The sequence below is a fragment of the Lathyrus oleraceus genome, chromosome 5 (genome assembly GCF_024323335.1).
Source record: "Lathyrus oleraceus cultivar Zhongwan6 chromosome 5, CAAS_Psat_ZW6_1.0, whole genome shotgun sequence".
NCBI lineage: Eukaryota > Viridiplantae > Streptophyta > Magnoliopsida > Fabales > Fabaceae > Lathyrus > Lathyrus oleraceus.
In genome coordinates, this window is record NC_066583.1 from 461,556,473 (window position 1) to 461,564,295 (window position 7,823).

The window sequence follows — 7,823 nt, forward strand, 5'->3', positions numbered from 1 at the left end:
AATTCAAATTTATGAATTCTTTACAACTTTAGACGCTATAGGTGTTCTACAAGATGTTTGTCAAGACGCAAATGGGCGGTGGTGGTAAGAAATTTTGTGTCAATATAACTATTGGAAAAAATAGGTAAAAGTTGTTATGTTTTATTCGTCAGCCTTAGGCTGGTTTATATAGTCAGAATACAATTATTACAATTGATTTTCTCCTTAATGGAGAATAAAGAAAAATAAAGGTAGTATTAAAGGCAATAATAAAATCGGAAAATAATATATTTTCCAACACCCCCCTCTCAAGTTGGTGCATAGATATCTATCATGCCCAACTTGTCTATCAAATACTCAAAAGTAAGTCTTGTCAAACTTTTGGTCAGGATTGTTAGCTCAAAATTTCGACGCCCATTAAAGAATTACCAAAAAGGAAATCCTATGTAGAGATGTTTTCGACCAGGAGGTGATGTTCGACCAGGTAGAGGTGTTTTCGACTGGATAAGGGTAATAAGAATCAGCATGCAGTTGAGACTTCAAAAATATCTCCTAAAGTGGTTGAAGACGGTTTTCGATTGGAGATTCAAAATTTAAATAAAGGAGGGAACTTTGCTCTTGTCTGAAACTGTTAAAAGTACACGTGTAGCATAATGGATAGTTACGTCCATGCAAGGCGCCATGTGTCTCGACGTGATTGAAGGGCCGTCAGAAATGGTTATTTCGATCCAGTATAAATAAAGGGTCTTAGTGTTAGGATGGGGTGTAAAAGTGTGTACAGAGTCTGTAAATTTACCAAGTATTCGTGTGAAGAAGAATCTTAAATCACAGAATGTATGTTTGTTTACACCATTGTTGGTTATTTTAAAGCAATACAAATTTATCTTTACTTTTCTTCCAAAAATACATTTCTTTATTCTTTCATTCTAAACACTCTTCTTTTACTTCTTCATTTTACAGTCTTAAGATTTCTTTGTTTTAAACACTTACTTTTGCCAGTTGGTTATTATCATAATCTTTTACAATTTCTCTCTTTAATCCATATTAGCCTTTTACTGTAAAGTTTTAATCACTAGTCCCATGAGTACTGTCGAAGTGCTCACGATTACTAAAACTCATTTTCAAAAACAATTAGCACATGTCCTAGGATCAATCTGATTGATCCTGTGCATAACCAAATTTAGAAATTTGGAAGATCAGCGGTTGTTTACCAATTTTCAAGGTAAACAAATTGGCACACCTGGTGGGACGGTGCTAGCGTTTTGAATTGTTTTTAGTTCTGGTTGTTACATCATTTTTTTTGGAAGAAAGGATTTGTTGTATGTTATTGAGAAGTGGTAAAGTATCCATAAACAACGAACAACGACCAAGGACGGAATCCCATACGAGGATGGCAAAAGTAAATGCGTCAGATAACCAAAACTCTTAAAATCCATCAACCAGTAACATAACCACCCCCTTCTTCTTTGATAGGGGCAAACACGGCCACAGTGCACGTGTCTGAAATAGTTCCATCTATGGTGAGTTCGGTGCCTACGCATTCGATCTCTCATACTTAACCAATTTTAACCTACATTGGGCCTAGGGGACCTCCTCATACTCCCCCACCAATTAGAGATATTCCAAATAGGCCTTTGATACCCCCTGGTTTCTCAATACCATTTGGTAGTCGAGAACAGACATATGGAATGCCGACTTTAGTGATGGCCAATTTACACAATGCTAGTTCTACTTTCTCAGAACTAGTGGTTACATAAATTCTCCAGTACAAGGGTCTGGAGTTAACATGGGTCGAACTAACCAATATTCAGGTTTGAGGCACCAGACACAACTACCTAGTCTTACCAATAACTCTACAGTAGCGTGGAGGTAACGGATGGACGAAAGTAACCATGAGATGGTCCAAATGTTAACCCAAACCTTGACCACCGTATTAAATCCTCTAATTCAAAATACGGCTCAGTCAAATCAACAGATGACAGCGCGGGTGGCGCGAATGTCTGAATTCCTGGGTGTACCACAACACTAGCGACACCCTTATAGGGATTGGGTAAGAGAAAATCAGGAGGCCACCTTTGAATAAGACCTTACTATCGACCAGATCCCAGAAAACCAAGGGGGGAGAAATACCCCCTAGGATCGAACCACAAATACCCAGGGAACCAGGGTAGTAATGGTAAATAGAAACAAAAATGTCGATGATATCATACGGCAAGTTCGACACGATGATTTGGCAGCAGATAATAATCTAGCAGCCATGGTCGAGAGGATTATGGTTCGAAATGGGGTAAATTTCGGCCTTCGAAGGCCAAATTATACATCACCTCTGTCAGAGTATATCTTACAGGCAAAAGCACCCCTAGAACCAAAATCCCCAAATTCACTAAGTTTGTTAGGGATATTATTGAATCCATTGTCGAGCACGTGGCTAGATATTTAATTGAGGCATGAGACATGTAAAATAATGAGAGCCTTAGGATAAAGTTTTTTCCAAGTTCACTCATAAAGAATGCATTTACATGGTTCACCACCTTGCCCCAAAGTTTGATCCACACTTGGAACCAACTGGAGAGAATGTTCCATGAGCAGTTTTACATGGGACAAACAAAGATAAGTATAAAGGAATTGGCTAGTATCAAACAAAAGTTTACTGAGCCAATTGATGGCTATCTGAATAGGTTTCGATTGCTTAAAGCTAGGTGTTTTACACAAATACCAGAGCATGAACTAGTCGAAATGGCCGCTGGGGGCCTTGACTATTCGATTAGGAAGAAATTAGATACCCAATATCTAAGAGATATGGCCCAATTGGCTGATATGGTTCGATATTTAGAACGTTTGAAGGAAGAAAAAGCTAGGGTGAATAAAGGTAAAAGGGTAGCCTATGTCGTTTTTAGAAATGATGATGAAGGTTCCTATCATGAACTTTCATATTTCGATGATAACGAGATCGACCTTACTGAACTGACGCAAGGGCCACCGTATGCGTGTAAAGTTTTGGCGCCTTCGAATGGAGAAAAACCATGTCGAACCAGAAAAGAGTGACAAATTTCCCAAGAAAACTTATACTTTCGACGTTACAAAATGTGACAAAATTTTCGACTTGTTAGTTAAGGATGGTCAAATGATAGTACCTCCGGGTGCTAAAGTACCTCCTTTAGAACAAAGAAAGAAAAGAGGGTTTTGCAAATACCATGGTTTTCTGGGTCATAAAACGTCCCAATGTTTTCTTTTCAGGGATCTTGTGCAAAATATCATCCAGGAAGGAAGACTCAAATTCGGAGACAAAACACGGAGCCAGATGAAGATCAACTCCGACCCTCTGCAAGTAGTTAAGGCCCATTACACGGAGCCAGAAGAAGTAAACCTTGTTGAAGTCACTAAGGATTCAACATGACTGAAGTCACTGAGGACTTTGTCAATGAACCTGTTATGGCAAAGGTTTCTGAATACTTCGAGCAGGAAACTCTTAATGATTTCATTCAAAAAGTCGTAGGAGATATCACCAACAAAAATGTTGATGTCTCTAACGCTGAGGACGTTGAAGGTTCCAAGTTGATGATGATCACCAAGGAAACTGCTGATGATTTCGTACAGATGGACAAGGCTACTAAGGGCCTTAAATTATAATTCCAAAAGTTGGACATCACTGAAGATGTCAACATGGAGGTCAATATGGTCGAAATATCCCAGAACACCTCCATGGAAGTTGACGATGAATGTCGACAGGAAGAATATAACAAAATCGCATTCCCTAAAGAGGATGAAAAGCTGTCTGATTTCCTTCGAAGGTGTCAAAAGAAGAAATCGGAAGTCATGTTGTGCCCTCGGTGCAGTGTTGTGTTCGACAAGAAGGCAGCTCAAAATCTCGAAGGGGTAAGGAGAGTGAATCACCAAGACGGCCACAAAGTTGTTCAAAATCATCAGGCTGTTCAGCCCATAAGGGCTTTCGACCCTAGGAGGTATCATGATCCAAGGCGGCCAATAGTGAAACTTGGTGAAGCCAAGCGAATAGGGTCGGCCACTAAACCCATTTCCTTCAAACCTAGTGTCGAAGGGTCGAATAGAAAGTGGGTTAAGCCAACTGATGGCAGGAAAAGCGGTCAAGGGAAATGGAAGAGCTTCGAAGTTGAAAGGGGTTCGTCATTAGCTTACTGTAAAGAGTTTCAGGCAGATAAAAGAACCTCCCATGTATATGAGAACTATAAAGGGAAAAACCCTATGACAAGGTCTCAATGGCGGAGGGAGCAAAGAAGAAGGAAAGCCCAAAGAGAAGCTGGTGAGAAGGACAGAGTTGAGTCAAGCACCAACGTGCCTGCGAAGCAAAGGGAAGACTCAAGTTTCGTGAAAAGAAAGCTCAATGATCCAGCAGAAGCGGCTAGCGAAAGGTATAATCAAGTGGTTGCTGAAGATGAAATGTTGATTGACAACTTCGACTCAGGGTTGGAAGCTTCGCTAGATATTCTAGTCGGGGTGGTGTCTGTGATGCCTAGGGAATTCGATCGGATTACTGAAGTCGAAGATACCGACAACATCACAGAGAGAAAAATGGTTGCTCATAAGCCAGTATCACTACGCCAAAAACTGGAATAGACAGCGCACCTTAGAGGGCGCTTTATTACAAAAGCGCACTCTAAAGTGAAGTGAAAAAATAAGGAGCGAACAACTGGAATAGACAGCGCACTTTAGAGGGCGCTTTTGTAATAAAGCGCCCTCTAAGGTGAAGCGAAAAAATAAGGAGGAGATAGAGGGACAACAATACAGGGCGCTTTTTAGAAAGCGCCCTCTAAGGTTACCCTTAGAGGGCGCTTTTAAAAAAGCGCTCTATAAGTCCATGTGCATTTCCAGTTTATAAAGCGCTTTTGGAAAGCCTTAGAGAGCGCTTTCATAAGCGCCCTCTTAGGCCCCCTTTAGAGGGCGCTTTTTTTCCACAAGCGCCATCTAAGGTCCCCTTTAGTAAACATTAAAATTATAACATACTGCGCGTTTTGTTATTTCACTCTCTGTTATTTTCGTTCTTTTTCACGTTAGGGTTCTCACTGCTACGATTTTCGCTAATTCTAAGGCGTTCTCCTTCCACCTCTGTTAGATCTACGACGTTTCCTCCTTCTATTAATTCGTTGTTAGCTGTTCGATTTTGACACCATAGGTATTTTTCTAATCTTCATATTACTTGGTTTCTCTTCTGACGTTCGCTATTGTTCATTTTTGGTTTCTCTTCTGACTTCGAAGAACTTAATTGGAGTTCTAGATATATACGGATTCGAGAGTTTCAAGACAAACAGGTTCTTAATCTTAACCACCCTCTTGCCTAATTTTATATGAAGTTTATAGACGTATGCACATTTGGCCAATCTCTGTGATCGAATTTTTTGTGTTCTCTATTTACATTTTTCGTATCTATTTACTTTTGAACCACAATTATTGTTCTAACAGTAACTAACTTTACATCGGCCCTGTTCAGCTTCGAGCAATTTTGTATCAATTTGACAAATGAGAAGTTACAGCAGCATTTCAACCAGGTTTGATTTTTCTACTATCTCCTGGTAAACAATTTCTATAGACTCAAATAACACTTCATTATTTCATTATGCAGCATGTCTTCAAAATGGAGCAAGAGGAATATACAAAGGAAGAAATTGATTGGAGTTATATAGAGTTCGTTGATAATCAAGATGTTCTCGATCTTATTGAGAAGGTGCAACTCACCCTTGCATTTTTGTCATTTTAGAAAATTTCTATCAGTTTGTCATCTCATTCTTGTTTATAACTTCAGAAACCTGGCGGCGTTATTGCTCTTCTGGACGAGGCCTGGTATGTATTAAATGACAATAGTTCAAATATTTGTATTATAGTTAATGGTTTGTTTATGTCATTTTACATAATGTAAAGTGGCGTTAGCGCATGCAAATATATATACTTTGAGCAATAACTATGTTTTATAAAACTAGCACTTACCAGTTGAGCTACCCTACCCACTCACTGGCCTAACAGAGGGTTTAATTAAACTTCTTGAACATCACCGTGGCCAGGATGGCGCATATATTGGATGCATGAAGTCAGGAGACGTGATATCAGAAGAGTACTTTCCTCTATCTGAATTAATTCTGATTATTTATTTATGATGATAGATCTGAGGAAATAGTTGCCAGTTTTTATGTGTAGATGGTCCCAGAAGATTTTGTTTTAAGATGTCTAAAATTGTTCATTTTTAAAAATTGAACATGTGTTGAATTTTATTCATTATTATCTGTTATCCATTTTTGTCGAGTTATTACTGTAGGTTTTTATTTTTCAGTAAATACTTTGAAGTTACCACATTTGTAGATGTAACTGATTATCTTAATTTTCATCCCTCTGCAAGTCTTTAGGCATGTCTCATTTTTGCCAATAAAATTTGCATTCCCTGGTGTTTAGATATTCCCAACCAGTATCTTAATTTCTAATGAGTAATGAAAGTTTCTATTTTGAATTGATATGTACTTAATCTTTTCTTAGTACAATTATATTTCTTTATCGCATGTTATTTTCTCCTTCATAACTACAATATCATTTTGTTTCATAATTTTTTTACAAATTTGACCTTTTCAATTGTGATTTTGTATTCAACTTATATGCTCTGTATTTTATCCTTTTTTTCCAGGGGAAAGCCTTGGTATGAACCTGATTGGTGGAAATTTGGGGATGAAAAATCGTAAGTAATAATACCATTTAGATGAGAAAATATTTGGTGATTATTATTTTTTTTGTTTATTCAGGAATGATCTTCAATGTGATTATGGCTTAATATATTATTTGTTGAAACCAAATCTTATTGAATGGGTAAATTAATGATCTTCAGTCTTCACAATATATCACATCAGTGCCAAGTACTAACATATATTAGAGGCAACAAATAATTTTTAACTTCAGCATACTCATCTCTATGATATTATAAGTTATAACTCCTGATGGAAAATGCATGTTGGATACTTTTGACTGAAGTCTCTTTATGTATAAATATTGCACATGATTTTTTTTTTCTTTTTTAGTATGGATCTCCATATTGAACTGCTTTATTTTTACAATGTGTATCTCATCTCTATTGATTTATTTTGTTTTTAGGTATTTCTGACATGCATCTGGTTCACTTGTTATACTTTCAAAGAATTTGGCACAGTACACTAACATAAACAGGTTAGTCTTGATGGTATTAAATGTTGCTTTTTCTTTAACTCTGTTTCCTTTTGAAAGATACTTTCTCCTATTTTATCTTCCTATCTAGTAATATATCTTTGATTGATCCGAAAACAAAATGTAGTGTATCTTTGAAGACATATGCTTATAAAACTACCTATTCCAAAGTTGTTTGTATTCAAACCGGCATGCGAGGAATGGCTGCTAGAAATGAACTTCGATTCAGGAAGCGGACCCTAAGAAGACTGCGGCTAGCAAAAAAAACATACATCTCAGAGATGCTTTTGCTACTTAGTTTTATTTCTTTTTAAGTTATGAATTGGTTGTATATTTAGAATCTTTAGAAGTTAAACGATTATATATCAGTGGATTGTTGTATATGTATGGATTATTGTATATAAGGCTTGTTGAATGCAATGTGTGAAAAAGGGCTTCAAATTATACAGTTTTAGGTGTACTGCTTCAATATACAGGTTGTCTAAAATAAATAAAAAAATATAGCGTTTTTTAAAAAAAAAATTAAATAACCACCCACTTTAGAGGGCGCTTTCCAAAATAAGCGCCCTCTAAACCCTTTAAATTTCCACTTTAGAGGGCGCTTTCCAGTAAAAGCGCCATCTAAACCCTTAAAAGTTTCCACTTTAGAGGGCGCTTTCCAGTAAAAGCGC